At 36.2% G+C, this 22,851-nt stretch overlaps 1 long non-coding RNA gene across 1 annotated transcript in view; it reads right to left on the reverse strand.

Moving 5' to 3' along the window:
* Positions 1 to 15,838, reverse strand: part of LOC143670358 (uncharacterized) — a 32,595-nt gene extending 16,757 nt beyond the window's left edge. Inside the window, exons 1-2 of the long non-coding RNA XR_013169336.1 lie at positions 15,668 to 15,838; positions 1,121 to 1,227 (exon numbers count right to left, since the gene is read on the reverse strand). This is a non-coding gene — a long non-coding RNA (uncharacterized LOC143670358). The remainder of the gene's footprint in view (positions 1 to 1,120; positions 1,228 to 15,667) is intronic.
* Positions 15,839 to 22,851: the final 7,013 nt, after the last annotated feature.

Raw genomic sequence — 22,851 nt, forward strand, 5'->3', positions numbered from 1 at the left:
CAAAATTTATAGGATGTACCTAGAGTATATTGAGCAGATAATAAAAAGATATTGGCAAACTACTTTGAGGGATGGAAGAAAAAATGTTCATTGTTAGGTTTTACCACTGGGGAAACCCCTGATACTGTGCCAAAATTAGGGACACCCAAGTCAATGGGCCAAGCCCTTAATCTTGAGGCTTACTTTTCATGAAAAATATTTTTATTAATAAAACAACATACAACCACACAAACATTCTTAACATACAAATAATTCCATCCTGACCAAAAGGGGGTAAAGAAGTGTAACAAAGTATCAGTGGTTGAGAGAGTTCAAATACAATCGAGAAGCTACTCTGGAGGTCACTCTTACACAAGCTTCAGTTAGATATTGCTACCTATCATAACTTGCCAACCCCCAACCAAAACCATTCCAGCCAATCCTAAAGAACACCTAAGGCAATATATAAGACTCTACAAAGGTTCCATGCACTAGAGTGACTTTCCAGAAACCTACAACCTCCAGATGGGTCCCTGGAGAAGATAAGTCCTGAAACCTAGAAGGGTCAGCCTCTCTAGAACATCAGCTTGTTCCATCTCCCTACCCCATATTATTGAGGATTTAACAAATGAATATGATTGCTGAATCATTGTACTGATATTTCTTTTAGTCTCCAGTAGCTTAGAGCAGCTAGAAGTAAAAACCTAAAATTGTGGAATTGTAACCCATACCAAACTCTGAAATCTGTTCTATAACTAATTGTTGTGCTGTATTTTGAAGTTTTTTGCTTTTTTTTATATGTTATTTTTCACAAAAAAGTAGATTGTGATGATAAAAAAATGTGATCATGACCTTGTCACCTGGCCATCTGTCTGGTGCTCTGTGTGTCCATATCATTGAATCACTTTAGTTCCATTGCCTAGACCACCATTCTCCCAGTTTGCTCTAAGGCTTTCTCCTTTCAACCTTCAGGATTCCTAGCAAGGGTCAATTACTCTAAAAATTCCTTGCTAATCCCATTTGCCAATCACATCCACAACTCCAGTCCCATTCACACACTCCAGATCCCATTTGCCTTGGGCAAATTCTTGCCCCCCTGAATCCCCAAGAGTCTGTGCTTATCTCTCTGTGAAATGCTTACTGTGGCATTTGTGAAGTGAGACATCTGTCTTTGTTCTTCACCTTTTCCAGGGTGATTCCCCACTATTCAGCATTGTACCTGGTGGTTCACTAGGCATTTCAATTTAGCTGTAGGAAGAATAAGACCATGTGCTTAGACTGATATCATTTTTTGACAGACAGTAATAAATTATTTTAATTAGAGAAAAAAAGTTGTGGGTGAGCTAAATAATTGGATAATGATTCTAGTTCTTGATGATAATTATAATCAGAAGTTAAGACTGGGGAGTTCTTGTCAGCTAGAGACAAGGTAGAAGAGTGAATACATATTACTTGCCAGGCAGAGGAATTCTCAGTAAGACAGACATACACATGCTTATATTTTTTATACATACATACTAAAGAATACAAAGTTAGGAAAAGTTATTCCAATTAAGGACTATATCTCAGATATAGTGAGAGGCAGCTTTATTACTGGCTCTTTTGATAGATGATTTTGTGACCTTAGACAACCATTTTCACTTATATGAACCTGTTTCCTGCCCTTGAAAAAAATAGCTGCATATCTCTGATTGAGTGTAGGATTCTAGTCAACTATATTGCTTAAAACTTGGCTGAGGTTGCTTTGTTCCGCAGTCACTGTGTCATCATCATTTGCCATAGAGAAATAGAGGGAATGGGGGAAATATTGTTTTCTCTGCCATTCCCCCCTCTCTATCTATCATGTATATCTACCTATCTATCTGTTTGTCTATCTATCTACAGAGAGAAAAGTATGGATTTTAATAAAGGTTTTATTTCAAACAGCAAAAAAAAAATTATGGGATGCAGGAAAGACAGTGCTGACAGGAAAATTTATTGCCTTAAATGCATATATTAAAAAAGAAGAGGAAAAAATTGAGGAATTAACTGTTCATTTGGAAGAACTAGAACAGTAAACTAATCCCAAAGTAAACAAAAGGAAAGAAATAACGAAGACTAGAGCAGAAACAAATGAAATTGAGTATATGAAAACATTTGACAAAATCAACAAAACCAGAAGCAGGTTGAGAAAATCAATAAAATCAATGGACATTTAGCTAGGCTGACAGAAAAAACAAAACAAAACAAAAAGACAGAGGATGCAAATAAATAAAATCAGAAATGGAAAAGGAAACATAACCACTGACCCCACAGAAATAAAGGAGTTAATGAGAGGATATTATGAGCAACTATATGCAAATAAACTAGAAAAGGTAGATGAAATGGATTATTTCCTAGAAAGGCATGAACAACCAACACTGACTTGAAAAGAAAGAGACAACCTCAATAAACCAATCACAAGAGATTGAATCAGCCACCAAGAAGCTCCCAAAAAAAAAAGTCCAGGACCAGATGGCTTCACATGTGAATTCTACCAAGCATTCAAGAAAGAATTAGTACCACTCCTGCTCAAACTCTTCAAAAAAACTGAAGAGGAGGGAAAGCTACCTAACTCATCCTATGAAGCCAATATCACCCTCATACCAAAGACAGACAAAGATACTCCAAGAAAGGAAAATAACAGACCAATCTCTTTAATGAATACTGATGCAAAAATCCTCAACAAAACACTTGCAAATCAAATCCAGCAGCTCATTTAAAACAATTATACACCATGACCAAGTGGGATTTAATCCAGGTATGCAAGGCTGGTTCAACATAAGTAAATCAATTAATGTAATGTACCATATGAATAAATCAAAGGGGGAAAAACCACATGATCATATTGATTAATGCCAAAAAGGCATTTGATAAAATTCCCCATCCCTCCTTGATGAAAAAATCCAAAGGATAGGAAAAGAAGGCAAATTCTTCAACATGATTAAAGGAATATATGAAAAAAAGCACAGCTAACATCATACTCAATGGGGAAAGACTGAAAGCTTTCCCTCTAAGATCAGAAACAAGACGAGGATGCCCACTGTCACCATTGGTATTCAACACTATGCTGGAAGTTCCAGCCAGAGCAATTAGAGCAAAAAGAAAAAGAAATAAAAGGCATCCAAACTGGAAAGGAAGAAAGTAAAAATCTCACTGTTTGCAGATGACATGATACTATATGCGGAAAATCCAAACAAATCTACAGTAGAACTACTAGAACTAATAAATGAGCTGAACAAAGTGGCTGAGATCAACACCACAAAATCAATAGTGTTTCTATACACTAGTAATCTCAGGAGGAAATCAAGAAAAAAATTCCATTTAAAATAGCAACCAAAAGAATCAAATACTTAGCAATAAATTTAACTAATGATACAAAAGACCTATATACAGAAAACTATAAGAAATTGTTAAAATAAATTATGGAAGACCTAAATAAATGGAAGGGCATACTGTGTTCATGGATTGGAAGACTAAATATAGATAAGATGTCAATTCTACCCAATTTGATTTATACATTCAATGCAATACCAATTAAAATCCTAACAACTTACTTTGCAGAAATAGAAAAAACAATAACCAAACTTATTTGGAAGGGCAGGGTGACCCAAATAACTAAAATATTCTGAGAAAGAAAAATGTAGTGTGAGGTCTCACACTACCTGACTTTAAAGCATATTATGAAGCTACAGTGGTCAAAACAGCATGGTACTGGCATAAAGATAGATATACTGACCAATGGAATCAAATTGAGTGTTCAGAAATAGACCCTCTCATCTATGGACAATTGATCTTTGATAAGGTGATTAAGCCAACACACCTGGGACAGAGCAGCCATTTCAATAAATGGTGCATGGAGAACTGGATAGCCATATGCAAAAGAATGAAAGAGGATCCATATCTCACACCCTATACAAAAATGAACTCAAAATGAATCAAAGTTCTAAACATTAGATCTAAAACCATAAAACTTTTAGAAGAAAATTAGGGAAATATCATATAAATCTTGTAATAGGAGGTGGTTTGCTAGACCTCACATCCAAAACATGAGCATTAAAAAAGAAATAAATGGGATCTCCTCAAAATTAAACACTTTTGTTCATCAAAGAACTTTGTCAGGAAAGTAAAAAGGCAGCCTATGTAATGTGAGGCAATATTCGTAAACCACATATCAGGTAAGGGTTTAGTATCCAGAATATAGAAAGAGATTCTTCAACTCAACAACAAAAAGACAAAGAACCCAATTGAAAAAAAATGGACAAAAAACATGAACAGACACTTTTCAGAAGAGGAAATGCAAATGGCTAAAAGGCACATGAAAAGATATTCAACTTCGCTGGCTATTAGGGAAATGCAGATCAAAATCACAATGAGATATTATCTCACACCTACTAGAATGGCCACTATAAAAACAGAAAACGGTAAGTGCTGGAGAGGATGTGGAGAAAGAGGCACACTTATCCATGTTGGTGGGAATGTAAAATGGTACAACCACCTTGGAAAGCAGTTTGGCAGTTCCTAAGGAAGCTAAGTATAGAATTGCTATATGATCCAGCAATCCCATTACTAGGTATATATTCAGAGGAACTAAAGGCAAGGATACAAACAGACATTTGCACACTAATGTTTATAGAAGCATTATTTATGATTGCCAAAAGATGGAAACAGCCTAAATGTCCATCAACAGACAAGTGGCTAAACAAGCTGTGGTACATACATGCAATGGAATATTATAAGCTGTAAGATAGAAACTCATGAGGCATGTAACAACATGAATGAACATTGAGGACATTATGCTGAGTAAAATTAGCCAGAAACAAAATGACAAATACTGTATGGTCTCACTAACATGAACTAACATTAATGAACTTTGAGAGTTAAGGTTAAGAACAGAGGTTATCAGGAGATAGAAATAGGGTAGAGATTGGGCATTTGGCACTGAAGGAACACAGATTGTGCAACAGGATTGATTGTAAAAATTCAGAAATGGATAGCACAATGCTACCTGATTATAGCACGATAATATAAGTGTACGAATGAAGCTGAATGGAAGTATGACTGAGGGAGTAGGGCTGGGGCACTATGAAACCAGAAGGAAAGATATAGGATAAAGACTGAGGTGGTATAACTTAAGAGTGCCTAGAGTGGACAATGATAGTGATTAAATGTACAAATATAAAAATGTTTTTGCATGAGAACAAATGAATGTCCACACTGCATGGGTGTTGAAATTGGATACTATACAGGAAAATGTACAATAAATGCAAGCTAGGGTCTATAGTCAACAGTAACATTGTAATATGCTTCTACTGAATGCAACAAAGGCATTATGCCAGAAGTAAACGTCAACAAGCAGGGGTTATGGATTCGTTGCGGAAGAAAAGGAAATGTCTTCATATAGATTATGTTGGCAAAGTCATGTTTATTTACTTAGGTTGGATTGTATGATGTGTGAATAAAGCTGTTTAAAAATGAACAGAGAGAAACAGGTGGTAGAGAAAATGTGGAGAAAGAGACGTACCTATTCACTGTTGGTAGGGAAGCTGAGCGGTGCAACCCCTTTGGAGGACAATATGGTATTTCCACAGGAGGCTAGGTGTGGGGTTGCCACATGATCCTGCAACCCCATTGCTTAGTATATACCTGGAGGAACTGTGTGTGGGGATATGAATGGACATTTGCACACTGATGTTTAGGTGGCAGTGTTTGTGATTCCCAATGGATGGATGTGGCCTAAAGGTATGACTGAGGGAAAGGAAGGGAGAACTGTGGTGTATATATACAATGGACTACTGAGTGGCTGCAAGAAGAAATGAAGTTTTGAGGCATGCAGCTAGGTGAATGAACCTTAAGGTCTATATGGTTGAATGAAATGGCAGAAACAAAAAGACAAATACTATGCCTCACTCATGGATTAACTCTAATGTACAAACCTGATGAATTGAAGTTGAGAGCATGGGTTATCATGTAGGGGCCTATTGTATAGGGTCCTAGATTGTAACCTCTTGCTCAGTCACATATATTCAGGAGTTGCAATTGTTATTTCTAAATTCTAAGATACTGAGCTGTTTATATATAACCTGGTTGTTCCCAGAAACTTTGGGTATTTATGTGGCACCTGAGACTCAGAGTTAAAGCTCTGAAGATATGAAAGTCAGTATTACCTCATACAGGAACTGTTTTAAAAAGTTGAAAAAGTGATCAGGCTTTGACTAGAGATATGAATGAAGCTGATCTGGATAGGACTAAAGTAAATCAGAATACAGGTAAAGGATGATATGGTCCATATTTTCTTTTTATTTCAGAGTATTATTTTCAGTTTATTGTTAAAAATTACATACCTAATATTTTTAGTATTTTCTTCAAACAAGTCAATTCAATTAAAAAATAATCTTTGACTCAGAATTCGTTTTGAATTTTTTCTTATACTGTGTCTTAGCAGTGTTCTTTTTTTAAAAAAAACTTCGATTGATAAATCTTCATACACATACATTCCATACATGGTGTACAATCAATGGCTCACAATATCATTACAGCGTTGCTTATTCATCACCATGATCATTTTTTAGAACATTTGCATTACTTCAGAAAAAGAAATAAAAAGGAAAAAATCTCATACATACCATACGCCTTACCCCTCCCTCTCATTGACCACTAGTATTTTTATCTACCCAATTTATTTTACCCTTTGCCCCCACTATTATTTATTTATTCTTTATCCTTATTTTTTTTTTTACTCATCTATCCATACCCTGGATAAAAGGAGCAACAGACACAAGGTTTTCACAATCTCCACAGTCACATTGTAAAACTTATATCTTTATACAATTGTCTTCAAGAGTCAAGGTTACTGGAACGCAGCTCAACAGTTTCAGGGATTTCCCTCCAGCCACTCCAATACACCATAAACTAAAAGGAATATCTACAGAATGCGTAACAATAAGCTCTAGGAAAACCTCTTGACTCTGAAATCTCTCAGACACTGACACTTTATTTTGTCTCATTTCTCTCTTTCCCCTTTTGGTCAAGAAGGCTTTCTCAATCCTTTGATGCTGGGTCCTGGCTCATACGAGGAGTTCTGTCCCACATTGCCACATTGCCATGGAAGTCATGTCCCACATAGTGGGGAGGGCAGTGAGTTCACCTGCTGAGTTGGCTTAAAGAGAGAGGCCACATCTGAGAAACAAAATGAGGTTCTCTGGGGGTGACTCTTAGCCCTAATTTTAAGTAGGCTGATCTCATCCTTTGTAGGAATAAGTTTCATAGGGGTGAACCTCAAGGCATAATTATCAGTAGGGTTAGGTTCTTCTTTGCAGGAATAAGCTTCATAGCAGCAAGCCCCATGAATTAGAGCTCAGTCTATTGAACTGGTTGCCCTATTAGTTGTGAGAATATCAGAAATTCCCCAGATGGTGAAGTTTAATATCTTTCCCTTTTTCTCCAGTACCCTAATGGGATTTTGTACAAACTTTTTTATTCTTTGCCCAAATTAGTCTGGGATATATCGGAGCATCACACTAACCTGGACAAACCAACAAGATCTCTCATCCTAGTCAAGATTCCATGTAATTATTGTGTTCATGTAAACTGACCATACAAGTTAAATTGGATAATATGCTACCCTATGGTCCATATCTTAAAACTTCAACTTCTGTGTGAGACCAAAGGGAGAGATGTTTATTTGGTACAAAATTTATATTTTCAGTAGCATGCTATCTAATTTAACCTGTATGGTCAGCTTATTCAAACACCATAAGTTCATGAAACCTTAAATAGGGAGAGAGATTTTGTTGATTTGTACAGTTTGGTGTGATACCCCAATACATCCCAGAGTAATCTGGGCAAAAGATTTAAAAGTATTTGCAAAATCCCCTTGAAGGACTGGGGAAAATGTGGAAATACTAAACTTCCCCACCTGGGGAAGACCTGATATTCTTGCAAGCATTGGGATTGCCAATTGGATGGACCAGGCCCTTGATCTTGGGGCCTGCCCTTATGAAACTTATTCCTATAAAGGAGAAACTAAGCTTACTTATAATTATGCCTAGAAAACACCCCCAGAGAACCTCTTTTGTTGCTCTCTCTCTAAGCCAACTCGGCAGGCAAACTCACTGCCCTCCCCCCAACATGGGACCTGACTCCCAGAGGTTTAAATCTCCCTGGAAATGTGGGACATGACCCTTGAGGATGAGCCTGAGCCTGGCATCATGGGATTGAGGAAGACTTCTTGATCAAAAGAGAAATGATACAAAATAAAATTTCAGTGGCTGAGAGATTTCAAACAGAATCAAGAGGTCTTTCTGGAGGTTATTCTTATGCAGTATATAGATATCCTTTTTCAGTTTTTGGTGTATTAGAGTAGCTAGAGGAAAATACCTGAAACTGTTGAATTGTAATCCAATAGCTTTGATTCTTGAAAATGATTGAATAATTATGGAGCTTTTAAGTTGTGTGTGTGATTGTAAAAACCTTGTGACTGACACTTCCTTTGTCCAGTATATGTACACATGAGTAAGAAAAGAAAAAGAGAGCAAATAAATGAATAATAGGGGGTGAAGGAGGGTATCGTATGTTTTGGGTATTGTTTTTTTTACTTTCATTCTTTTTTTTTGAGTAATGAAGATCTTTAAAAATCTATTGTGATGCAAATGCACAGCTATTTGATAATACTGTGAACCACTGATTGTACAATTTGGATGATTATATGGTATGTGAATATATAATATATCTCAATAAAACTGCATTTTATAAAAGGAGTAAATCATACAAATGTCAGGTGTGTGGGAGGCGAAAAAAAAAAGAAATGAGAGAGGGGGTCACTACCACAGATCTCAAAGAAATAAAAAGATCTTAAGAAGATACTATGAACAATTGTATGCCAACAAACTAGAAAACTTAAATGAAATGGACAATTTCCTAGGAAAACAGAAACACTTCACTGACTTGAGAAGAAATAGAAGACTTCAACAAACCAATCACAAGTAAAGAGATTGAACCAATTATCAAAAACCTCCCCAAAAAGAAAAAATCAGGACCAGATGGCTTCACAGGTGAATTTTACCAAGCACTCCAAGAAGAATTAATACCATTCCTGCTCAAACTCTTCCAAAAAAAATTGAAGAAGAGGGAACAGTATCTAACTCATTCTATGAAGCCAATATCACTGTAATACTAAAGCCTCATAAAGATACTACAAGGAAAGAGAACTACAAACCAATTTCTCTAATGAATTTCAATATAAAAATCCTCAGCAAAATACTTGCAAATTGAATCCAACAGCAATTCAATAAAACCCACCAAATGTCTAAGTGGATTTTATCCTAGGTATTTAAGGGTGATTCAACATAAGTAAATCAATTAATTAAGTACCCATTTTAACAAAGGAGGGAAAAAACCCACATGATCATCGTGATTAACACAAAGAGGCATTTGACAATATTCAGCAAACTTTCTTGTTAAATCACTTAGAAAAATAGGAATACAAGGAAACTTCATCAACGATAAAGGGCATATATTAAAAGGCCACAGCTAACATCAAACTCAGTAGTGAATGATTGAAGCTTTCTCTCTAAGATGTGCAACAAGGAAAGGATGCCCACTGTCACTATTGTTATTCAACATTGTACTGGAAGTTCTAACCAGACCAATTATGCAAGAAAATGAAATAAAATGCATTCAAATTGGAAAGGAAGAAATAAAATTTTCCCTATTTGCTGATGACAAGATCCTATACATAAAAGGTACTGAAAAAATTTACAGCAAAGCTGCTAGAGCTAAAAAAAAAAATTCAGCAAAGTGATGGGGTACAAGATCAACATGCAAACATCAGTAGGGTTTCCATACACTAGTAATAAACATGTTGAGGAGGAAATCAAGAAAAAAATCTGATTTACATCAGCAACTTAAAGAATCAAATACTTTGGAATAAATTTAACCAAGGATATAAAGATCTTGTGCACAGGAAACTGCAAGGCATTGCTAAAAGAAGTCAAAGAAGACCTAAATAAGTGGAATCTAAATGGGATATCACTAAGTTGTCAATTCTACCCAAAATCATGTACAGATTCAATGCAATCCCAATCAAAATTTCAATAGCTTATTTTGCAGAAATGGAAAAGCCAAGTATTGAATTTATTTGGAAGGGTCAGGAGCTCCAAATAGCTAAAAACACCTTGAAAAAGAAAGAATGAAGTTGAAAGACTCATACTTCCTGACTTTAAGGCATATTAGAAAGCTACAGTTGTCAGAATAGCATGGCACTAGCACAAGAATAGATACATCGACCAACGAAATCAGTTTGAGAGTTCAGAAATAGATCCTCATATCCATGGCCAATTGATTTTAATTAATTAATTAATTATTTAATTAATAATCATTCAATTTTAATTAATTAAAATTATTTAATTTTTAATTATTAATTAAAATTTTAACAAATGAAATAAAACATTAACTTATTTGATCAGTAATTCACAATATGATCACTTAGCTGCATATTCATCATTTCTTAGAACATTTACATCAATTCAGAAAAAGAAATAAAAAGACAACAGAAAAAGAAATAAAATGAAAACAGAAGAAAATAAAAAATTATACATACCATACCCCTTACCCCTCTCTTTCATTTATCACTAGCATTTCAAACTAAATTTATTTTAACATTTGTTCCCCCTATTATTTATTTTTATTCCATATGTTCTACTCTTATGTTGACAAGGTAGATAAAAGGAGCATCAGACTCAAGGTTTTCACAATCACACGTCACATTATGAAAGCTATATCATTATACAATTGTCATCAAGAAACATGGCTACTGGAACACAGCTCTACATTTTCAGAAAGTTCCCTCCAGCCTTTCCACTACATCTTGAATAACAAGGTGATAGCTACTTAATGCGAAAGAATAACCTCCAGGATAACCTCTCGACTCTGTTTGGAATCTCTCAGCCATTGACACTTTGTCTCATTTCACTCTTCCCCCCCTTGGCCGAGAAGGTTTTCTCAATCCCCTGATGCTGAGTCTCAGCTCATTCTAGAGGTTTTCTCAATCCCTTGATGCTGAGCCTCAGCTCATTCTACGGTTTTTCTCAATCCCTTGATGCTGAGTCTCAGCTCATTCTAGGATTTTTGCCCCACATTGCCAGGAAGGTCCACACCCCTGGGAGTCATGTCCCACATAGACAGGGGGAGGGTGGTGAGCTTACTTGTTGTGTTGTCTGGAGAGATAGGCCACATCTGAGCAACAAAAGAGGTTCTCTTGGGGGTGACTCTTAGGCCTAATTTTAAGTAGGCTTGACCTATCCTTTGTGGAGTCAAGCCTCATATGAACGAACCCCAAGACTGGAGGCTCAGCCCATGATCTTGGTTGTCCACACTGCTCGCGAGAACATCAAGAACTCAACTTGGGGAAATTGAATTTCTCCCCATTCTCATCATTCCCTGAAGGGGACCTGCAAACACTTTTCCACTCACTGATCGAATCACTCTGGGATTCATCGGGGCATCACTCTGGACAAACCAACAAAAGCTCATGTCCTACCTGAGATTCCAAGCACTTATGGCATTCAATCAAACTATCTACATAAGTTATATTAGCAAATGCTCTAGCCAAAACACAAACTTTGTACCAAATAAAGACTTCTTGCTCCAGTCTTACACATAAGGTGAGATTTTAAAATATTAATTACCATCTATTTTCAGCATCCTGCAGTAACGACATTCCTTTGTTCTTCCCCATGCACAAACATTCCCAAAATTTGTACGTTTAGTCACTACCATTATACACCCCAGGCATTCCTAGATTACACCATCTCAATCTCTAACATCTTTCTTTCTGACTTCAGCCCTCCTCCCTCCACCACTCCCACATGCAGCCTCATTCAGTGTTTTAACATAACTGTATTACAGTTAGGCAGTACTGTGCCATCCATTTCTGAGTCCTCACATTCAGTCTTGTTGCACAATCTGTATCCCCTCAGCTACAATTACCCAATCTCTTACCCTATTTCTATCTCCTGGTGGTCTCCGCTACCAACGAAATATTCCAAGTTTATTCACTAATGTCAGTTCATATCAGTGAGACCATACAGCACTTGTCCCTCTGCTTTTGGTTAATCTCACTCAGCACAATGGCCTCAAGGTTCATCCATGTTGTTACATAACTCATAACTCCATTCTGTCTTAAAGCTACATAATATTCCATCATATGTATACACCACAGTTTGTTTAGCCACTCTTCTGTTGATGGACATTTTGGCTGTTTCCATCTCTTTCAATTGTAAATAATGCTGCTATAAACATTGGTGTGCAAATGTCTCTTTGTGTCTTTGCCCTTATGTCCTCCAAGTAGATACCTAGCAATGGTATTTAGGTATCTAAATACCGTGTGACCCGGCAATTCTATATTCAGCTTTCTGAGGAGCTGCCAAACTGCATGGCCAATTGATTTTTTTAAAATTTTTTATTAATTAAAAAAATTACAAGAAACAAACATTCCCAACACATACACTCAGCAATTCACAATATCATCATATAGTTGCATATTCATCATCATGATCATTTCCCAGAACATTAGCATCAATTCATAAAAAGAAATAAAAAGACAACAGAAAAATATAACAAACAGAAAAAAAAAGTTTACAGGCCATACCCCTTACTGATCCCTTTCATTGATCACTAGCATTTCAAACTAAATTTATTTTAACATTTGTTCCCCCATTATTTATTTTTATTCCATATGTTCCTCTCATCTGTTGACAAGGTAGATAAAAGGAGCATCAGACTCAAGGTTTTCACAATCACACGTCACATTATGAAAGCTATATCAGTATACAATTGTCATCAAGAAATATGGTTACTGGAACACAGTTGTTCTAGTTTGCTAGCTGATGGAATGCAATATACCAGAAACGGAATGGCTTTTAACAAGGGGAATTTAATAAGTTGCAAGTTTACAGTTCTAAGGCCTAGAAAATGTCCCGATTAAAACAAGTCTAAAGAAATGTCCAATCAAAGGCATCTAGGGAAAGATACCTTGGTTCAAGAAGGCCGATGAAGTTCAGGGTTTCTCTCCCAAGTGAGAAGGCACGTGGCAAACACAGTCAGGGCTTCTCTCTCAGCTGGAAGGGCACATGGCAAACACGGCGTCATTTGCTAGATTTCTCTCCTGGCTTCCTGTTTCATGAAGCTCCCCGGGAGGCATCTTCCCTCTTCATCTCCAAAGATCGCTGGCTGAAGGACTCTCTGCTTCGTAGTGTCACTCTCTCTGAATCTCTCATTCTCCAAAATATTTCCTCTTTATAGGACTCCAATAAACCAATCAAGACCCACTCAAATGGGTGGAGACATGTCATCCCCTAATCCAGTTTAACAACCATTCTTAACTAAATCACATCAACCAGGGATATGATCTCATTACAGTTTCAAATATACAGTATTGAATAGGGATGATTCTACCTTTATGAAATGGGATTTATATTAAAGCATGGCTTTTCTTAGGGGGCATACTTCCTTTCAAACCAGCACAACAGCTCTACATTTTCAGAAAGTTCCCTCCAGTCTCTCCACTACATCTTGAATAACAAGGTGATATCTACTTAATGCATAAGAATAACCTCCAGGATAACCTCTCGACTCTGTTTGGAATCTCTCAGCCATTGACACTTTGTCTCATTTCACTCTTTCCCCTTTTGGTTGAGAAGGTTTTCTCAATCCCTTGATGCTGGGTCTCAGCTCATTCTAGAGTTTTTCTCAATCCGTTGATGCTGAATCTCAGCTCATTCTGGGATTTCTGTCCCACGCTGCCAGGAAGATCCACACCCCTGGTAGTCATGTCCCACATAGACAGGGGGAGGGTGGTGAGTCTGCTTGCTGTGTTGGCTGGAGAGAGATGGCCAATTGATTTTTAACAAGGCTGCCAAGTACACTCAACTCGGAAATAGGTTCTTCAACATATGGAATTGGGAGAACTGGATATCCAATGAAAAGATGAAAGAGCACCCCTATCTCACACCATATAAAAAATTAATTCAAAATAGATCAAACACCAAAATATAAGTACCAGGACAGTAAAACTTCCAGAATAAAATCTAGGAAAGCATCTTTAGGATCTTCTGTTAGGCAATAGTTTCTTAGACTCTATACCCAAAGCACAGGCAACAGAAGAAAAATAGATAAATGGCACCTCTGCAAAAGTGAATACTTTTACATATCAAAGGACTTTGTCAAAAAGGTGAAAAGGCAGCCTACTCAATGGGAGAAAATATTTGGAAACCACACATTCGATAAGGGTATATATGAAATCCTACAACTCAACAATAAAAAGACAAACAACCCAATTTAAAATTGGGCAAAAGTCTTAAAATTTCTATTTAAGACTTTTAATAGGTTTTAATTTTCCAACCCTGTAAATGATAATAATAGTGTCTACCTCTTGAGGTATCCTCTCCAAAGAGCATATAGAAATGGCTAAAAAGCACATGAAAAGATGCTCAACAACACTAACTAATAGGGAAATACAAATCAAAACCACCACTAGTAAACTACTATTACAAAACAGAAAATTACAAGAGTTTGAGTGGATATGGAGAAATAGGAACATTCCATTCATTGCTGGTGAGAATGTAAAATGGTTCAGCCACCATGGAACAGTTCTTCAGGAAGCTAAGTATAGAATTATAATATGATCTGGCAATCCTGCTACTAGGTATATGCCTACAAGAATTTAAAGCAGGGATTCAAACAGATACTGCACACAGATGTTCATAGCAGCATTATTCACAATTTCCAAAAGGTAGAAGCAATCCAAATGTCCATCACCTGATGGATAAACAAAATGTGTTTTATATATACATATACATATATATGATGTAATATTATTCAGCTGTGAAAAGAAATGAAGTCCTGATGCATGCTACAACATGGATAAACCAGAGGACATTAGGCTGAGTGAAATAAGCCAGACATAAAAGGAAAAATACTATATGATCTCACTAATATGAACTATTATAATATGCAAACTCATAGACATAAAATCTAGAATATAGGTTACCAGAAGATAGAGTCTAGAGAATGGGGAGCTGATGCTTAATTTGTACAGAATTTCTTTTTAGGTTTATTATAAAAGTTTATAAATGAATGGTTGTGATTCTAGCACATGATTGTGAGAGCAATTAACAGTGCTGAATTATGCATGTAGAATATAGTTGAACGGGGAAGTTTTTGTTGTGCATGTTACTAGAAAGAAAGCTAGAGGAAGAAACATGAGCCTGTATAATACAGTGACCCCTGTTGTGGACAATGGGCTGTGGTTAATAGTACATATAAGAATTTTCTTTCATGAATTATAACAAATGTACAACACTAATAGTGTATATACAATTATAACAAATGTGCGACACTGTTAATAACAGGGTTGTATATGGGAAAATACACTCAATGTAAATTATGGACTATAATTAATAGTATTATTTTAATATTCTTTCATCAGTTGCAACAAAGGTACCACACTAACACAATTGTCAACAATAGGGGGCTGTTTTGGTTTGCTAAAGCTACTAGAATGCAATATACCAGAAATGGACTGACTTTTACAGTGGAAATTTATTAGTTTACAAATTTACAGTTCTAAGGCCATTAACATGTCCAAATTAAGGCATCAAGAGGAAGATACCTTCTCTGAAGAAAGGCTGCTGGCACCTGGGGTTCCTCTCTCAGATAGCAAGGCAGATAGCTGGCATCTGCTGGTCCTTTACTCTTGGGTTTTGTTGCTTTCAGCTCCTGGTACCAGTGACCTCCTCTCTGAGCTCTCTGGGCTTTTTCTGTCCTTTATCCTCTCATAAAGGACTCTAGTAAAAAGGATTAAGACTCATTTTAAATGTAGTGGTTCACATCTTAATTAAAATAACCTAACCAATAGGTCCCACCCATAATATGTCTGCACCCACAGGAATGAATTAAAACAACACAGCCTTTTCTGGGGTATGTAACAGTTCCAAACTACTACAGGGTGAATATGGAAATGGTATATTTCTTTCCTTTTTTTTCTTAGTGCAGTATTTTTTAAGACTTTTTCTGTAAACTTACAACTTTCCTAATTAAAAAAAATAATAAATTTATTGTAAATGAAAGAAACCAGACACAAAGTACTACATATTGTATGATTCCCTTTATATAAATGTAAATATAAATAAATCTATAGAGACAGAAATAGATTAGTGGTTATGTAGGGCTGGGATAGAATACAAGTATTGAGAATTGATTGCTAAGGGACATGGAATTTTTCTTTTTGAATCAATGAAAATGTTCTAAAATTGGTTGTGGTGATAAATGCACAATTCTGTGAATACACTAAAAGCCACTGATTGTACACTTTGGATGGATTATATGGTATGTATATACCCTCAATTAATCTATTTTATCTTTTAAAAACCTACTCTGTTTAAGTAGAAAATGATTTTTCTTGTATATTTTTAACAGCTCTATTGAAATATAATTGACATAAACTGCATGTTTAAAATGTATAATCCGATGAGTTTTAACATATACATATATACTTATGACACTAGCACCAGAAATTAAGATAATGGATTTATCTATCATCCCTAAAATGTTCCTTGAGCCCCTTAGAAAGTGATTTACTATGAGGAATTAGGTGCTTACAAAATTATTGGAAGGGCTGGAGAAGAGGAAATCAGGACGTCACCACCACTAGAAATGTCAGTGAAAAACACTTAAATAGTGCTCACCTCATCCTAGACACTGTTCAAGGTGCTTTATATGTTAACTTATTCTCATAACAACCTCAAGAGGTAGACACTATTATTATCATTTACAGGGTTGGAAAATTAAAACCTAGAGAAGTCAGGGAATTTTCCCAAGAAAAACAGAAGAACCAGAATCCAGGCACTCTGGCTCCAGAGTTGTTTTCAATCACTATACTATATTGATTCAGTGTGTTTCAATGTAAATAAAGACCTCTTGTGAATGGATCTCATTCAGGATGGATATTAATCCTATTACTGGAGTCCTTTATAAAGGGGATGAAATTCAGACAATGAGAGAGAAAGCCAAGGAAGCAAGAAGCTGAAATCAATGAAACTCAGAAGAGAAGGGAGAGGCCAGCAGATATTTCCATTTGCCTTGCCATGTGGCAGAGGAGACAAGGATCATCAGCAGCCAGTCTTCAAGAAGAAAGCATGGCCTTAATAATGCCTTGATTTGGGCATTTTCTTGGCCTCAAAACTGTAAGCTAATAAATTCCCACTGTTCAAGCCAAAAAAGAAATGAATTTCTTATACATGCCACTACATGGGTGATTCTTGTAAACAAGCATCATGTTGAGTAAAGTAATTCAGATAATGAAGGGACAGATGTTATATGATTCCACTTATATGAGATAGCTAGGCTATGGAAACTCATTGAGACAAGAGGTAGAGTACAGGTTACCAGGGGCGGGGAGCAGGGGAAATGGGGAGTTAATGTATAATGGGTATAGCATTTCTGCTTGGGGAGATAGGAAATTTCTGGCAAAGGGTGGTGGCAAGGGTAGTACAACATTGTAAATGTGATTAATCCCACTGAATTATATGCTTGGAAGTCGATGAAATAGGAAAGTTTCTGATGCATATGTTTTCATAATTTTAAAAAAATGAGTAACTGAAGAGACAGTGACAATTAAATGCAATGTGATCAAATAAGGCAGGAGAAAAAGTTCAAAAGGACATTAATGGAACATATGGAAAAACTCAATACAGACTGTCAGCTTTATATCAATATTAGATTTCTTAAACTTGATAACTGCACTTAAGGTGGTTATATAAGTGAATATCCTTGTTCTCATGTATATATATGGCAGTATTAAATGTCAATGAGCATGCTGTATACAACTTACACTCAAGTGTTCAAGGAATGGATTGATAGCTAGATAAATAGAGAGATAGATGGATAGATCAAATGATACAGCAAATATGGTAAAATGTTAAAATTGGTAGGCCTGGGTATACGGAACAGGGGTATGTTTGGAGTTCTCTGTATGGGTTTCATATTATTTTGCAACTGTCTCATAAGTTTGGAATTACTTTTTTAAGTTTAAGGAAAAAAGGCAATTTACAGACTGTGAGGAAATTTTATGCACATGCACACACACATATTAATTCCATATATACACATATATGTCTATATAATTATAAATACACACACAATTATATATTCATGTATATCACAAAAGATTCATACAGAATATAAAAAGAACTCCTACAAATTAGTTATAAATGAAAAGCTCAATAAAAAGTAGACAGAAGTTGGGAGATGATTCCCAGGGATGAGTCCGGTCCTGGCACCATGGGTTCAACAATGTCATCCTGACCAAAAGGGGGGAAAGATGTGTAACAAATAAGGTACTAGTGGCTGAGAGAGTTCAAATACAGTCGAGAGGTTACTCTGGAGGTCACTCTTTTTTTTTCCTCCCACTGAAACTCTTTGAAAAAAATAAAAGGACTGATGGAGGAGCTGTTATTTTTATGTATTTTTAGGCTTGGGAATTACTGCTGGATTTCAATTACTCAAGCCTTCCCTGGTCCTTGAGCACTAACTAAGAAAGCTCTCTAAGCAACCAAACAAGAAGAAGTAATCATATACCTTAGAGTTGGTTAAGAGGATACGTTTTCTCTAGAGTTTTAGTAGTGGCAGCTAACCAGTGCTATAAAAATGACCACTCGCTGGTTATCTGCAAACAGATTCTTCATAGGTTGGGTTTCAGATCCTTGGCTCAACCACCCCCTTGGACTCCTTTCTCCCACCAGGTTATTGTCCCGGACTGCCTGTTTACCCGTTTTGATGCTTCTCTGTTCTTTTAATTGTATCTTTGATTCCTTCTAGGACAATGTAGTAGAGGCAAAAAATACAAATGAGAGGAATGATTCATTTACACAAATCTTTCTATACCTCAAGCCAATTTCCCCCAAATATACGGCATCTCCCTTTCTTTCAAGTTTTTAAAAGAAAACCCAGGACTTCCCCCTCAGCATTAGTCACACAGCAGGCTACTATTTTAGCAGCAGCCCAAAACCTCTGAAACTGGGACCTGCATTTAATTAAAAGCCATTCAAAAGCAAATGAGAGTTAACCCTTTCTTATTCATTTCTTTCCAAGTCTCTGGGAGCTAAGAGTGGTAGCTTGTGAAGAAAATTGCATTTGATTATTAGGATTACTCGTCATAGAAATGGAGGGGAAGAGTAATTTGCTGATAAATATGTGGACATATTTAAGAACATAAGTTCTGAATTTATTTATTTAAGCTCTGAATCAAAGAACTGCTCCTTTCTCTAATCCTCAAAGAGGATCTGCACCAGTGAGGACATACAGCTGACTACACTCATTGAAATAATATGTCTCCAATGCTGGAATGAAAGGCTATGCCTTCACAAAACTGTGGGCCTTGGAGATACCAGATCTGTAGGCCTAGCTCTAACACTGCCTACCCAGCTGAACCAACTTAGGAAAATTACTTGACCTGAGCGTTTGGTTCCTCATCCATCAAATTCTGAAGGTCCCTCTTAAGGCAAGCTTCAGTTAGACATGCTACCTATCATAACTTGCCAACCCCCAACCAAAACCATTTCAGCCAATCCTAAAGAACACCCAAGGCAATATATAAGATTCTGCAAAGGTTCCACACACTAGGGTAACTTTCCAGAAATGTACAACCTCCAGATGGTCTCTGGACCAGATAACCTAGAGGGGCCTGAAACCTAGAGGGGCCAGCCTCTCCAGAACATCAGTAGTTCTATCTCTCTACCCCATATTATCGACAGCCTCTTCCAATATGAAAAAGTTAGAATGGGCATAGCCCAAATACCCCTAAAGAGTGGGAGAAAGATCAAAGGTGAAGGCGGAGTTATACAGAGAAGGTTAGGTTTAACAAATGAGAATAAGTACTGAGTCATTATGCTGATATTTCTTTTAGCCTCCAGTACCTTAGAGCAGCTAGAAATAAAAACCTAAAATTGTGGAACTATAACCCACACCAAACTCTGAAATCTGTTCTACAACTAATTGTTGCAATGTACTTTGAAATTTATTGGTTTTATGTAATATGTTATTTAAAGAGAAGGAGGAGTATAATAGAAAAATAGGATTTAACAAATGAGTATGACTGCTGAATCATTATATTGATATTTCATTTGGTCTCCAGTGTCTTTGAGCAGCTAGAAGAAAAAATGAAAAATTGTGGAAATATAACCCATACCAAACTTTAAAATCTACTCTATAGCTACTTGTTAAAATGTACTTTGAAATTTATTGCATTTTTGTATATATGTTATATTTCACAATAAAAAAAATTTAATTAAAAAAAAACTAATTAATGCGGCTAGAGGGAAGTACCTGAAACTGTAGAGCTGTGTTCTAGTAGCCTCGTTTCTTGAAGATGATTGTATGATGATATAGCTTTTGCAATATGACTGTGTGTTTGTGAAAACCTTGTGTCTGATGCTCTTTTTATCTATGATATATGGATGGATGAGTAAAAAACATGGAGAAAAAATAAGCAAATAATAGGGGGAACAAAGGTTAAAATAAATTGAGTAGATTGAAATACTAGTCGTCAAGGAGAGGTAGGGGTAAGGGGTATAGCATGTATGAGTTTTTCTTTTTTCTTTTTTATTTCTTCTGCTGGAGAGATGCAAATGTTGAAAAAAAATGATCATGGTGACGAATACACAACTATGTGATGATATTGTAAGCCACTGATTGTACACCTTATACAGAATGTTTGTATGTCAAGAATATTTGTATGTTTGTTTGTTGTATACAACAAAAATATTTTTAAAAAAACCCTAAATGCTACTATAAATGCACTGTATGCCCAATGGAATATGATGGCTAAAATAAAAAAAATTGAAATACCAAGTATGGACAAGGCTGTGGAGCAACTACAACTCTCATACATTGCTGCAGATAATATAAAATATCTTGGAAATGAGTTTGGAAGTATCTTATAAAGTTAAATATGTACTTATTAAAGAGCCAGCAATTCTAATCCTATATATTATTCACACATAGGCTTGAATAGAAGCGTCATTCATAAACACCAAAAACTGGAAACAAATCATATGCCCATCAACTGGTGAACAGATAATCAAATTTGACTATATCCATATAATGGAACACTTCTCAGCAATAAAAAAAGAAATGAGTCATTGATACATCCAAAAACATGAATGACTCTCACGTTATTCTGAGAAAAAGCCAGAAAGAAAAGTGTACATACTCTATGCTTCCATTTATGTAAAGCTTTACAAAAATCAAAACTGATTTTTAGTGACAAAAGGCAGATCAGTGTTTACACTTGTAGGGTTGTAGATAGGTGAAGACTAGAAGAGGTAAAAGGAAACATTTTGTGATGTTTCAAATATTCTATATGTGGTTACCCAGATGGTTACAGATTGATCAAAATTCATAGATATGAACACTGTGTATTTCAATTTAGGTGCATTTCATTTTCTATCCAATTAAAAAAATGTAAATGGTATAAAAGTAGAAATTTTTTTTAAAATATTTTATTTTGAGACAATCTGAAACTTAGAAAATTTTGCAAGGGTACAAACAATTTTTTCCTGTATCATTTAAGAATGAGTTGTCAAAACTGATGCCACCTCCTTAATACTTCAGTGTCTATTTCCTCCAAACAAGGACAGTCTCCTAAGTAACTAGAATCCAATCATCAAAATCAGAAAATCATCACCATCTTGTCCATAGACCCCATTATGTTTTGACGATTACACCAATAAAATCTTTTATAGCACTTACAGCTCAAGGATCTGGTTAAGAATCATGTCTTGCATTCAGTTGTCAGGTCTCTATAGTTTCCATCAGCTTGGGACACTTCTTTCCTTCACTTTCAGGACTTTGACCTTTCTGAAGGTTATAGGTCAGTTATTCTGTAGAATGTCCCTCAGCTGGGTCTGTCTGTGATTGGATCCAGCAATGCAACTTTGACAAGGGCAACACAGAAGTGATGCTGTATATTTTGTGAAAAGGCAATCTAAGAACATGTAAATCTTAAATTTCCTCATCAAGCTCCTTTGTCCTTTTGGATATATTCCACCATCTTTTAGCACTTCTTTACTTTCTGGCACAACATGATACTACAGGTTCATCATCACAAAGATGTGGATGCTAGGTATGCTTATTGCTATTGGGGGATTGCTGTTTCCAAGCTCTCTCAGTGAACTCATAGGAACTATATATATATATATATATATATATATATATATATATATATACACACCCATAAATGTATTCATATATATTTTTTATATATAGTTCCTATGAGTTGACACCTGTACCTCCAATTCAAATCTAACACCAAAGGGTTCATTTTCATTTCCTTTCTTTCTATGTTTGTAACTCCTTTCTCTGATGATGGGAAACCTGGTTCCCATTACCCTTAATACATCTACTTATTTTATCATCTTCTCCATGTAACCAATTTCCCATTGCTGCAGGTGATTCCTCCTCCACATGACCACCCTCAGGCCCAGGGCTCTGACTCCTCAAGCTGGGCCTCCATGCCCACCCCACAGTTCTACATAGGTGCCCTCCTAACTCCACCTGGGCTCCAATTCCACATGCTGGGTAAGCTCTCTGGATGGATACTCTCCTCACCCTTCTTGGGTTATAACACTCAGTATCAAACTCCCCACCCCTCTCACTCGGCTTGAACTCACCTGACATGGATGACCTCCTCACCCTGCCTGGGATCCCACACTCCATGACAGGCAACCCCTCTGTGGGGATACCCTCCTTTCTCTGTTCCAGTTCTGACACTCTATGACAGGCTGCCCTCCCTGCATG

The sequence above is a fragment of the Tamandua tetradactyla genome, chromosome X (assembly GCF_023851605.1).
Source record: "Tamandua tetradactyla isolate mTamTet1 chromosome X, mTamTet1.pri, whole genome shotgun sequence".
NCBI classification, from domain to species: Eukaryota; Metazoa; Chordata; class Mammalia; order Pilosa; family Myrmecophagidae; genus Tamandua; species Tamandua tetradactyla.